A 14,985-nucleotide genomic window follows, 5' to 3' on the forward strand; every position below is an offset into this window, starting at 1 on the left:
TGCAGAAATTCAGTTTGAGAGGTCTGAATGGCTATGCCAGATCTACATTTTTCCCAGGGCATTAGATGAGGCCTTCTGTTGCAATTGAATTCCAGTTGAACCTCTCTCTCATCTTCATTCTATTTTTCTCACTACTTTGTAGGTATTTTTTTTTTCACAGCACTTTCCATAAACCTATCATGTAAATCCTACCTCAGAATACATTTCAGAGAAAATCAAATCCAACACAGTAATAATCACTGGGAATAAAAATAGTCCAGATACTTTGCAAACTGCTAGAATAGTGAACTATAAAGCACGTTCCACTAAACACTAGGTTCTGAGCAATATATGCTACTCCATAGTATTCAAAAAAGTAAAAATAATAAAACTTTGTGTGGCAAATGTGTCAGAAATTCAGGCTTAAATAAGAATACATAGGTTAATTTTCCACAGAAAAAATAAAATTATCCCAGTCATAAAATTCATCAGAATAATATAAGGAGTCAAAGCATAGTGGTTAAATGAAGCCAGGCTGACTGGACTTGGACTCTGCATTCACCACTTAATAAATGTGTGAAACCTTGGGCCAGTTACTTGACATCCCATTCGTGACTCAGTAAATTTTTATTTGAAAATCAGGATAATAGTAGAAATTGCCTCCTACTGTGATTGAAAGAATTAAATGAGATAACAATATAGGTGAAATACTTGAAATATAGTAAGCACTATATGAGAGTTACTATTCTTTCCTAAATACTTTTGATTATGACTTTTCTTCATGGACCACCATTAATATAATTTTGCAGAACATATTATGAGAAAGGATGGTATTAAAATGAAAGATCTGCTACTTTATTCATTTAACATCTGTGCTAAAATTGAAAAACTAAGGGAATAAACTATGTATTCCTCTCCTGCTTCCTTAGACCATAGTAGGTCCATGACTTTAATTCTCCTCTGAAATGAGACCTTTATTGACTCAGTACATTTTTAAAAAATAGGAATTTTTATTTGACTTTTATCTCTGATTACTTGGATGGAAATAGGAACCTCTGTACGAGATCCACAATAGGACAGCACGCAGCTCTGCAATGCCCCTTTTTAGTACCTGCTGCTCTATCAGGTATTAAATTGGTTCAACTCTGCTGGACTGAGATATTACTCCTACCATGGTGACCTAGTGAAATTGTCTTTTAAACAGATAAGATTCATTTAAACATACAGGAACACCCCTACACATTCAAAGGTGATTTTTTTTTTCATGAGATCTTTCAGAATAAGCTACTTTCAACAGTGAATTAGTTATTGGATAGTAAAACATACCATTATTACTCAGTATCACGTACCTCCTCAACACACCCGCACTCCTATACAATCACACAAAATTTCTCATATAAACACATATACACACACTCATACATTCATTCAGTCTCATTCACAACCACACCCTCAAGCACATCCTTATTCACACTTATATACTCTCTCTCACATACATACACACACACACACACACACACACACTCTCTCTCTCTCACAGATAAATACATTCACATACTCTTAACCATACAGTCATACGGTAACTATTTTATATGTATTTCTAATGTTGCTTGAAATAGAATGATGTATCCAGGAGTTTAGCAGCATTGTGTGGATATGACCCTCAGATTGCATAAAAAGCAAACATTACGTCCCTGAGTTAGAGTGACGTCTAATGGAAACACAGACACTGTCAATATAATAATTAACATTTCTTCAGTTGTTTTGATCTATTAAGCTTGAACATGACTGGGGAGGATTTTCCTGAGGGTAGTTCCATTGCCTTTAAAACTGATGAAACAACTTCCATCATTAGATAATATTAGTTTCTGGGATAAGTAATTTTTTATAATTTAATATATTCTCCCACATAATCTTTTACTCTTACATGTCATTGAAAGGATAGGTTACCAATCTTTTTCCCTTATTTTCAAATTTAATATAAAATTTTTCTCTGAAGTTCTATTATAACATAGTATCTATAAGCAAGTTTTGGGAGTGATATTGATTTCATCTGGAATCCAGGCTTATAAAGGGATCGCCGAAATAAACATCTTCAATTCACTAAAGAAGAACTTGACTTCAGGTGGGGCAAAGGCAATATATGTAACATAAACATTTGTACCCCATAATATTCTGAAATAAAAATAAAAATAAAAAAAGAACTTGACTTTGGAGTTGAAACAAACTTAATGTTCTCAGACAGCATGCATGGTAGAGTCTTGCCTTACATAGAGATTGTTTAAATCTATTTATCTTTACAGCACCTCACAGTCTTTAGACATTTTTCCAACATGAAGTGACCACCCAATAATATAAACAAATAGGTCAAAAGACTATGGCCAACCAGGCAGTAAGATCATCCTTCCTCTATTCTTATTTTCACATTTCTGGATTTTGGCATGGCACACAGACAGATGATTCACACAGACACATGCAGCACTCACTGTCCTTTCTCATGAAATCCAGATTCTAATTCTAGAACTTTCTATTCTTCTAAAAAGCCCATTAGCCAAGACACCTTTTTCAATGCCCCATTTTTTTAAAGTATTACCTTTCTGTAGAAATTGATAAACTAATTTTATCTGAGAGTTAATTGACATTGAACTATTTAATTTCCTATTTATTCAAGATCAAACTTACAATTTAACACTAGCTTTATATGAATAATCCAGTGGTATGAAAAATGCCTGACAATTAAAGAATGGACGAAGATAAATTGGAGAGTAATTTCTTACTTAGAAAAATCTTTTCCTACCTAGATTTTCCTAAATAGAAATTCCTGCTTTTCCCAAATAACAGATGAGATCAGCTGTGAACAGCCTACATTTTAAATTCACAAATATTTTAGCAATTCAGCAATTTGTGATCAGAATTTCCATATTCAACATTTTCTACAATAACCATTAACCATGTTGTTCTAAATTCCAGATTCTGAATTTATAAATCCTTACTAGTATTATTTGTAATTTATCTTTTGCTTTCCAAATTCTAGCTTACTAAATATGAACTATGTTCAAACTTAGAGAAGTGTCACCAGCAAATTTTTAAAAAAATAGCTACTACTGTTCATATAATATAACCTCAGAAAACACACTACCCCTTTTCAATAAAATTCAATACTATATGTTCAAAACATTTAAATTGTCTCTTTACAACAGTAATTCATCTATTTTTCCATTAAACCTTAAATATCACTACAAATTATCCATTTTCCCCATTTACTATATTTCTTCTTTGAAATGCCCCATCAGCTATAAAAGCACTTTATTTCATGTCTTGTGTCAGGAGGATCAATGATTAAAAAAATGATCCTCTGGGAATTAATTTTATCAGTTAGCACATTGCAGTTAGAGTGCAAAAGCTATTGAAAATATTTCACAAAATTTTTAAAGAAGCATGCTTCAAGGATAGCATTTTTTTTCCTTGTGAAAATGTAAAAATTAAATCTTGGAAAAACTTTCAAATTTCCTAGGATTTTACAACTTAGAAAACACAAATTTTCATAATAATTGATTTCAATTAAAGAAACCATTCAACTCTTCCTTAGTGAAAATGTCTTAGTTTTGTATATTTTTGTAATATTTTGTTAAGTGAATATATGTTACTATTTATTAATTATACTTCATATTTCTAGAATAAAAAGTACGTTTTTAGGCAAAAGAGGTCTATATATTTTCTATATACTTTTAAGTATGCTTTTCAGTTGTGTTTATGTTCTTTACAAAGTAAACCACATACTTTAACAAATGGTGCCTGGAATACTTCAGAGTGGGAAAATGTGTACACTCAAGTTTGGATAAGACTATATACACTACCCAGTGAATAAATACACATGACTCCAACTTTTTCTTGAACAAATAAGGTCTGACTGTGTCTGCTAGAATTTTTAGTTAAAACACCTTTAGGTAAGCAGATATCAACCAAAATGACAGAGTAAAGACCTCCAAATTTCATTCCTCTATGAAAACAATTTTAAAAAGTAGAAAAATTGTCAGAATCCATTTTTCATAACTCTGAAAATTAACTAAAGTTTTGCAGCAATAAATTTTGTCAATAAAAATAGTTAAATTGTGGTAAGAACAGCAAGTTTTGTGGAAATTGCACTTACCATGGTCTTACTCTGACCCCTCCAGCTCTCTGGCAGCCTTAAAAGTAACAACCTGTTTTCAGGTATTGGAGAGAAAAGATTAGATCTGGAACTTTTTCAAAGCTTTATTCCCAATGAAGAGATATTTAACATGGCCGGTGGCTTCCTTGAAGAGTCCACTCAAAAGGCTTATCTTTTTTGAGACTCCAATCAAAATTGCTCAGTACTAAAACTTCTCCACAGGAAGACATTTGTTAAATGTTTTAACCTTACAGCTTCCTTAGGTGATTGGTAACAGCTGAGTCAAACAACAGACTAATCAAAAAGCTTAAAATGAGAAGCTGAGGAATCAAAATATCCCTCAGGGCTTTGAAAAGGGCTGATACATTCCTCGGAATCTAGATAGTCACACAAGTGCTTTGGGCTGTACAAATGCTCATGAAAGACCTGGAAAGGTCTTAATTTCAAACCTTTAGGCTGACATTGAGATTCTGGACAAGAAAGAAGTGAGGACTAAACAGATCTTTAAATTGCCTGGCTGATGGTTGAAGGCATGCTTCAAACTCAAGGTCCCACAGAAGAGATAGGGAGACTTATTATTCTAGGTATCTAAGGAAATCTCTATCCAATTATTAAGTGACCATGAAACTAACCAAGTAGAGACTTTTGTGGCCACCTATGACAATGATACAGACTTTATAGAATCGGGTCACGAAAGTCACTTATCAAACAACTACTACAACAAGCAAAAATAACAACAAGCTCTTGAAGGCAGTGGGTAACTAGTTTCCAGAGTTTCCATACTGAATTATTTGAAATGTCCAGTTTTTAACAACCACCACCAAAAAAAAAAAAAAAAAAAAAAAAAAAAAGCAAAGAAATAAGAAACTATGATCCACAAGCAGAGAGAAAAAACAATATAAACTATGTAAATCCATGCACAAGCCCAAAAGATGGACTTACTAGATAATAACATTCAATCAGCTATTTTACATTTGTTCAAGGAACTAAAGTATTACCATTTTGAGGAGAGGAAGGGAAGGGAAGCCAAAAGGGGGAGGGGGAAAGGGGAGGGGGAAGGGGAAGGGGGAAGGGTGTAGGGGGGAAAGGGAGGGGGAGAAGGGAAAGGGAGGGGAAGTGGAAGGGAAGGGAGAAAGGGAGGCGGGAAAGAAAGAGGAAGGGAGGGAGGGGGGGAGGGGAGGGAAGGAAAGAAAAAAGGAGGAAAGAAAGGAAAGAAGACTGATGTGTCACAAAATATGGAATATTAATGAAGATACAAAATGATTAAAATTATCCAAATATAAATTCTGGAGTTGAAAAGTATAATAACCAAAATGAAAAATTCACTAGACAGGCTCAACAACATATTTGAACAGGCAGAGAAAGAATCAGTGAACTTGACAAGTTAATTTACATTATCCAGTTGTAAGAATAAAAAAATGAAAAAATATAATAAGAACAGAGTTAATGTTGGAAAAGTCATAAGTCCAATTTCAAAAGCTACTACAGAGTTACAATAATCAAGACAGTGTGATAATGGCATGGTTCTGCTCTAATATTAGGGCAGAATTTTATCTCAGATAAAATCTTGTTATATTTAGAAATCAAGGCATTAGTGATATAATTAAACATAAGAACAATCCATAATTCCAACCAAAAATATTCATTTAATGAAGACATTGACCATCCATCTTACCATCCATATCAGAGCTCACCTTCAAGTGCCAATATCAACAATCAGGAAATTAGATAGAAACTGGTGATTCCATATATCAGGAAAATACATAAAATCCCTTTTTTTTTTTTTTTTGCAACAGAGTCTCACTCTGTTGCCTGGGCTAGAGTGCTGTGGTGTCAGCCTAGCTCACAGCAACCTCAAACTCCTGGGCTCAAGCAATTCTCCTGCCTCAGCCTCTCAAGTAGCTGGGACTACAGGCATGTGCCACCATGTCCGCCTAATTTTTCTATATAATTTTAGTTGTCCAGCTAATTTCTTTCTATTTTTTTGGTAGAGAGCTCTTGCTCAGGCTGGTCTTGAACTCCTGAGCTCAAATGATCCACCTGCCTCTCAGAGTGTTAGGAATACAGGCATAAACCACCACATCTGGCCCTAAAATTCTATTTTTGGTTACTTTAAGCTATAACATGCAAAGAATATTATTTCAAGGAATGATCTGATATATAAATTTTGATTCATAATATTAATTGTAAAGCCAATTAACATATTGGCATTATTTTATACATCACATATAGTATATATCACAAAGAAAAAACACAAAAATATTTGAGCTCTAAATTGTACTGATAATTTATTCTAACAAAGTTTGTAGCATCTCACCCTCCTTTGTGCTTATAAAATTAAATTACAATAATTTTATGTTTCATCAAACTTCATAGGTATCATCTTCTAACTTAATGTCACTCCACTCACAGAGATTAGAAAGTAAAAAGCTGAATATAAGGCTTTTAGGAAGTCATCAGTATAAAAGTAGGTGCTACTAATGCAATTAATTTGAAAAGCGACAGAGCACTCTAGATGATGTGAAAAATATACACACATTACAGACAATAATTTGTAAATTTGGGAAATCCTTATTATATGTTTATATTTTGGCATAACAAATATTTCAGCATTTTGAAAAGTAATTGCATTTGTCATATTATTTACAGTGCAGTGAAGCATGCATGTAAACATCTGTTCTAAAAATTGGAGGCCTTGGTTATTAAGATATTTTAATGAATTTTCATTTTTAAGCACCAAAGAGAAAAACCCTAGAACTGAATCCTATAGTAAAACTTTTTAGGGCAAAGGTCTTGCAAGTCCTCATGCATGTTTTAATACAGAATTCCCAGACACAGATTTTAAGGCTATTTTGTTCATTAATGTATTGTCCCTATCTTAATGAATTTTTATAAATATCACTATAGTCCTAATTATCTTTGTGTTATTAAATTCCATTCAATTTTGATTATTTCTGCTGCTTTTCTTTGGTATTACAATTTTGTTCATAGTAAAGCTAAAATAAATAGAATTGACATGATCTAAATCAAAAGTAATTCTAGAATATGATTGTTTCTATACCATGACAATTTCTAAAAGAGTAGCTAAATATCCTTTAAGTTATGTCTTATTTTGTATTCAGAAGTGGGAAATAATGCAATCAAGTAAGAAAAATAAGTATAAGCTTCAGAGATCCTGCATTATAGTAGCCTGCAACTTATCATAGACTTTGCTCTCTGCAATAACTAGTGGTTTTCTGATCTGACTCAGTAGAATTACTGTATACTTTATAAATCATTAACATATATTATATCTGAATTTATAGTGGAAAATGACAATCATTAGTAAAATATTTGAATGTTGGGAGAAGAAACATCATTTTTTGCTTCCGAGTTTGAGTTAGTGATGAAACAGGAGGAGAAACATTCACTTTTTTCATAATGGTAATAAAGCACAATTCTCAGATAAATTCATGTTAACACAATGTGATTCACCATTTCCTTGATAATTTTGTTTTAAAAAAATGATTTCAACAGTGAAGAGCTTTATGATGATTTCCACAAATTTATGAGAATATATATAACATATTAACAGGATCCTTGCCATTTATCAAAGGTTAGTCTCCACAGAACCTAGGAAACTAACTACAAATGTTATAAATAACAAATATAATAATTTGTGAGATAAAACCAGTGTTATAATCAAGCTATTCAAGAGTACCTGAGTTAGGTGGGTTATGGTGCAGACATGGCCAAGTTCAAGAACCACACCACATAAAACCGGTCCCCAAAATGTCACAGAAATGCCATTTAGAAACCCCAGTCACAAAGATATGAATTTCTTAAGGAGTGGACCCCAAATTACTGAGGAACATACACTTTTTCAAGACGCACAAGAAAAACCTGAAGAAGATGTAAGCCAACTACACCAAGGCCATGTGTGCACATGGCAAGGCTATGAAGACATTTGTAAAGCAGAGGGAAGTCAAGTCCAAGATCCCAAAGGGCTTCAGGCTCAAGCTCAATCAACTTGTCTACATGCCAAGTTCAGGAAGTGTGTTCATCCACACATCACCAAGGGTCTCACTCAGGCTCTGCCAGCCAAAGGCCAAGACCAAGGTTCAAATCAATTCCCCAGCTGTGGCTTTGGTTGTGGCCCAGCTCAAGCTCAGGCCCCTACAAAGGCTCTGGAGTAGAGTGCTCTGCCTGCCAACAAGAGGATAAAAGGACTGTGTGACCCCTGAGCTGCCATCTGCCAGAGCTGCTGTCCTTTTATGCCACTTACACAAATAAACCTGAGGCGGGGAGAAAAAAAAAAAAAATATGTGAATCATACTCTTCTAAACCATACCCTTTTCTTTTTGAGTCCTTAAAGAGATATGCTAAGTTTCAACAATGAAGAAACAATAAAATTACTAGCTTATTATTTGGTAAACTTCTGCTGAGATATGTCTTTCCTCTCTTGTTAAGTCCAAATCAACCACCAGCCAGGCAGTGAATAATGAACATGAGACTTTCTGAGCTCTCAAGGGCCAACGTGAGCAAATGCTTATGTAGAAGCAAACAAAAGACCTGAGAACAAGCATCATTTCAACTCGTCACTCGCCTCTAAGAGAAGAAAGCACCATGGGGAAAAAAAAAAAAAAAAAAAAAAAACATTTTGCCTTTGTGTATCTTCATGTCCTTCTTACCTTATGAAGGTAGTGAGCAAAAGCAAGAGCTTCTAGCAAGAGTCCTCTCTGTCTCATAAATCATGTTCAGTGTTGAGTCCTCTACTCTAACATCTTCACTACATGGAAAGAAGGAGACCCTACCTTTTAATTTTCACTCATCATATCTTAGTATTTCCCCAATGATCCTACTACTCTAATAATAATGCAATGTTAATAATATCAAAATAACTGCAGAGATATGTTCACATTAACTTCTAAGTCTTCTATATCAGGGATGGGCAAACATTTTCTAAAAAAAGGGCAGATAGTAAATATTTTAGGCTATGTAGGCAAAAGGCAAAATGAGCAATTACATAAATATTTGTATAAGAAATAAAACTCTTGCAAATTTTATAGCATATTTCATCTATATATTTTACATAAATATAATAATTGAATATAATTTGTCAGTACAGGTCTAGTAAGGATGAAAAATTAATTTTGTAAGAGGGTGATAACATTTTGCTCGATTTTTGTCTCAAAGTTAGTATTCCCTATGAGTAAAATGAAAGTTTCACAATTTAATGCTAATAAGGAGTGAGATTTTATGTATTTTATCTTTGAAAATATTTTCCCACAAGTAGGTAAGTGGGGGATGGGCCTAGAAGAAAGGATGGATGGATGGAAAGGATGTGAGCAGAGTGAATGAAGGGACAGGTGAAAATGCATACCCGAAGCTGCTTGTTTGCTGTGTGCAAAGGTCAGCTTAAAATGGGTGACCATGTACAGATGTTATTAAAAAAGTTAGCAAAGGCCCAAACCTTTGTCCCCCAGCTAAATCTTTGTTCTAAGAATTATTAGTTGATATCTACACATCTTGTTCCTTATCTGCAAAGAGCTATGCTTGCTTAAGTTTTCACATCCTTGTTTACTCCCTGACCTTCTGCACATATCCTTGGTAATAAATATGGGAAAGAACTTAGCTGAGAAAGATATTTTCTCCTTCAGGCTTTGGTCTCTTTCCTTCTCTCTAAACACTAAGTGTTTCGGATAATTATTCCTTCACTCCAAGCTTGGGAGCAAAAACTGGCTGCTACATACGTACTGTAACTTACATTAAATAAGCACATAATTTTATTGAGCATATCAATTGGTTGTAAGGCATTTATTAAAGTCTGTTATATTCTTTTCTTGATATTTGCCTCTTAGCCTATCATTGCATTACAGAGTAGTCACTTCTAAAGCTGAAGGTTATGTAGAGCTTCTGAAGTGGAAAGTTCAGTGAATTCTAAAATATAGAATTCACTTTGAAAATGTAAGACAATATATTCAATAAAAATTTGCATTTGGAATGGAGATCATTTCTTATTTTATCTTTCACCACATGGGTAGTGTATATAAAAGCTTGATATTACTTGTGATGCAAATAATGTTAGGTGTCATCAAAGTGACTTTACCACATATCACTTTCACATATAAGCACTATTTTATCTTTTAATTTTAGGTTGAATCTATTGAGAAACATTATGTATTCTGCATAAAAATAATTTCCAAAGCCATTCAATGTTTTTTAATAGTAATCGAGGATGGTTTTTCCATTGAGAAAAATGTCAAGCTCAGTTCTGAGCTCAAAAATATGCCAATAAAACTTTACCACAGCTCAACCATCACACTGTAGTATGATAAGAAAAGTCAAGTTATTCCCCTTGAATTTACAAGTCACATAACTGGCAATAGTTAAGTCTGGAAAAGTAAACTAAATTTCTCATTGGAAGTCTAGTTGAATTGTGCATGATATAATAAAATTATTTCCTGCAAAGTATGTGCAGAATAATACAATTAATTAGTAGACATCAGACATCTGTTTTCCTAAACCTTATAAATTTTTGCAACTAATGTTTTATCTGCTCCTTATATACTTTTTACTACCATCAGTTCTAACACATCTTAGCAGATTCCACATCAGGTTGTACCGAATTGGTCCTTCCTCAGCTACTTGGAAAATTGTCTTGTAGTTGTTCTAAACAGACCATTTACAAAGTTTAATTCTTCAGCCACTTTCAATTTGGCAATGACTCATCTGATAAGCAAAAAAAAAAAAAAAAGAAATTGAACATTAGTAACATTTGTCAATTTATCAAGAGCCAAAAAAAAAAAAACTTAAAAAAATATTTGCTTTGTCTTTAAATTGATTATGTATGTTGCTCCCAGTGTTCTCAAATCTTCACACAGCTGATTTCACTAAGTCTTGTAGTCTTAAAATAAGTTTTCTTTTAAACAGAATATGTTCAGCAGCAGCAATCACACATAATTAATTCTTTTTTTTTTTCAGGTTTTTTTTTTTTTTTTTTTTTTCATCTTATTGTTATGGGGGATACAGAATTGCAGGTTACATACGTTGCCCATGTACCGCCTTTCCCCCCAAGTCAGGGCTCCAGGCGTGTCTGTTCTCCAGATAGTGCACGTTGCACCCATCATGTAGGTATATATCCCTGCCTTCCCCATCCCCCCCTTCCCGAGTCAGCACCTTCAAGCGTGACCATTGACCCAAACGGTGCGTGGGCAATGCACTCATTGTGTAGGCATACACTCATCCCCTCCCCCACCCCCCACCTCAGTCTGATATCCGATTGGTGTTGTTCCCAGATGTGTATTTAGGTGATGATCAGGGAAACCAATTTTCTGGTGAGTACATGTGATGCTTGTTTTTCCACTCTTGGGATACTTCACTTAATATAATGGGTTCCAACTCTCTCCAGGAGAACCATAGAGATGTCGTATCTTCATTATTCCTTATAGCTGAGTAATACTCCATGGTATACATATACCACAGCTTACTAATCCAATCATGTATTGACGGGCATTTGGGTTGTTTCCGCATCTTTGCGATTGTGAATTATGCTGCTATAAACATTCGGGTACATGTGTCTTTGTTACAGAATGACCTTTTTTCCTTTGGGTATATGCCCAATAATAGGATTGCTGGGTCAAATGGCAGGTCTGCTTGAATCTGTTTAAGATACCTTCATAATGCTTTCCACAGGGGTTGCACTAGTTTGCAGTCCCACCAGCAGTGTATGAGTGTTCCTGTCTCTCTGCACCCACGCCAACGTGTGTTGTTTTGGGTTTTTTTGATAAAGGCCATTCTCACTGGGGTTAAGTGATATCTCATTGTGGTTTTGATTTGCATTTCTCTGATGATTAGGGATGTTGAGCATTTTCTCATATGTTTGTTAGCCATTCCTATATCTTCTTTTGAGAAATTTCTATTCATGTCATTTGCCCACTTTTTGATAGGGTTGTTTGATTTTTTTCTTGCTGATTTTCCTGAGTTCTAAATAGATTCTTGTTATCAGTCCTTTATCTGATGTGTAATATGCAAAAATTTTTTCCCATTCTGTAGGTGGTCTGTTTATTCTCTGGACTGTTTCTTTGGCTGTGCAGAAGCTTTTTAATTTAATCATGTCCCATTCATTTATTTTTGTTGCTGCTGTGATTGCCTTGGGGGTCTTCTTCATAAATTCTTTGCCTAGGCGAATGTCTGTAAGAGTCTTTCCTACATTTTCTTCTAGAATTCTGATTGTATCACGCCTAAGATTTAAGTCTGTTATCCACCGTGATTTGATTTTTGTGAGAGGTGAAAGCTGTGGGTCCTGTTTCAGTCTTCTACAAGTGGCTAACCAATTCTCCCAGCACCATTTATTGAATAGGGATTCTTGTCTCCAGAGTATATTCTTTCCTGCTTTGTCAAAAATTAGGTGACTATATGAGGATGGTTTTATATTTGGATTTTCTGTATACATAATTAATTCACTAGCAGTAAATGGCATTATTTGTCTAACAAGTAAGCCACTTAGAGAATGTATTGGGTTGAAGCTTCATTTTTATTTTTTCATGTGTGAAGAAATTCATCTATGAGATATTCCATTTTCAAAATTTTCTGGCCATTGTTTTCCTGTGAATTTAGAATGTATGTATTCTAATAATGTAGATATATATTCTTTTTTCACTAATACAGCAGCATTGCATAATAAACAGTTATTTGCCCTCTGATTCAGTAACAAAAGAATTGCCACTCCACTGTGACTTAAAAGCACAACACTCAAAGTCCACTTTTCTTGTTGTGTATGCACTAGTATAAACAGAAAAAAAGTCACAGTACCGTGATAAATGTGACACTGAAAATGCTGCCCATTTATAACTATCACTGTATTGTGCCTAGCAGTAGTAAAAACTGGTGAGAATACTGAATGGAGACTGTTGCAACTATTAAACTCTGCTGATGTAGCAAGAAAGCACCCATAGACAATACATCAATGAATGAGCATACCTTCATTCCAATTAAATTTTATTTACGAATAATAAAATTAAATTCCAAATGTTTTTCTTGTGACATGAAATATTGTTTTTTAATGATTAAAAAAATGTAAAAATCATTGTTAGCTCATAAAATTAACAAAACAAGGTGCTGTGCCACATTTACCTGGCAGAGAATAATTTGCCAATCCCAGATCTAGAATAGTAACACTATTGTTTTGCTTCTCTTAAAGGCATAATAAAGAAAGAGATAAAGAATAAGAGAGAGAGAGAAGGCTTACTCATAGATAAGAGATTCAATATATAATTTAGGTAGCTTCAGAAAGTGAACTCAAGAAATAAGGAGAGTAACATGAAAATTTCAGATTATTTTTGTCTCCCAATATATTCTGTAGCTATAATATTTAATTGTATAGGTTTTTTATTATTTTTCCAAGTAATTTCAAATATGTTACAATATCTGATCTCCAAATAATCAGTTTAGAAAACTAAAACTCATATATTTATACTTCCATGATTATAAGACATAAATAGGAGAGTACATAGCATAGATATGCTGATACCAACACACTTCTTTAGATGTTATTGACTCTAGTGAAATATATTGTTAGTACCACTGGTTAACTATAACTACATAAGAGAGAAGACCAATTCTACTAGGTAAGAATTCTACAATATTAGTAACCACAGAAAAGGCATTATGAGTAGTCAAGCTATTCTCCTCTATCATGGTTGCATTGTAAATATAGAGAAAGACGATATGTGACTCCTTTTTTATTAACATAACTCAAATTACTTTTATTTTCCCCAACTCACTTTATTCCATACCCCAAATAAAAATGAACTCTCACATTACCTGTTTTTCCTTATAATCACTCATTTCCCCTGGTATATAAATTCTCTCATCTACAGAAGTTCAGATATGTACACTCATTAATTAAACTGTAATCTGATATCTAAAGTTTTCTAAACATGACTCTCTGTAATCCAGTATCTTCTAAGCAAAAAGAGAAAGGTATTTTGAGGAACTTAGCTGATAGGCAATATAGAGAAAAAAGCATGGGTGCCCATCAGACATTTCAAAGATATTTCCTAAACTTCTTATTGGATATGTATTTAGAAAATTATATTTAAATATGAATACATATCCAAATATATCATCAAAGAATCCAACTTCCACCCTGCCAAAATGGTAAGTTGCAAATAGTGTGGCCATAGAAAACTGAAACATTGCCTCAACACCTTCTGTAAATTATGTGAATTATAAATAGTAAATACAAATCAACAAAATGTTAATATTCCATTTGTACATATTATGAACAACCGACTTGCTCACTGAATACAAAGATTCTAGTAGTGACTTTTTTCTACATTAAAAAAAAAATAAAAGCTCACTCTTAAAACAATCAGCCAAACGGGCAACTAGGTAAAATTAAAAGATTGGATATGTGTGTAATTAATTGTTTCACTTAGGTTTTGATTTTCCTTAGACTATAACCCGATTGACATGAATAACTTATCATAGAAAACAAAAAAGGGGGTGTGTTGATGATTTGCATATGGAGTTTGGCACGTATTTATACAGATAATTGTTTTGAACAAAAAACTAATTGTCTATTTAACAACCAGCTGCTATCTACTCGTTAGTCCATTTTTGATATATATTACAGCCTCCACACTGATTCCAAATGTTTAAACAAAAATCTATTTTTCTATCCCATAGTGCTATTTCCAAAATTGGGAAGACCAATTTTTAAGAATATTCAGACTCAAACATAATACTTCCTCCATGCTCAACCTGCATTTTTTTAAAATTCAAGTTACCTCCTCTATTTTTATGATGCTCAATTAAACTTCAACAAATTTTCCTAGAAGTGTGTTTTCTGTAGCAATAGCAGAGCTCGAAGT

The sequence above is a fragment of the Eulemur rufifrons genome, chromosome 4 (assembly GCF_041146395.1).
Source record: "Eulemur rufifrons isolate Redbay chromosome 4, OSU_ERuf_1, whole genome shotgun sequence".
Taxonomy (NCBI): Eukaryota; Metazoa; Chordata; class Mammalia; order Primates; family Lemuridae; genus Eulemur; species Eulemur rufifrons.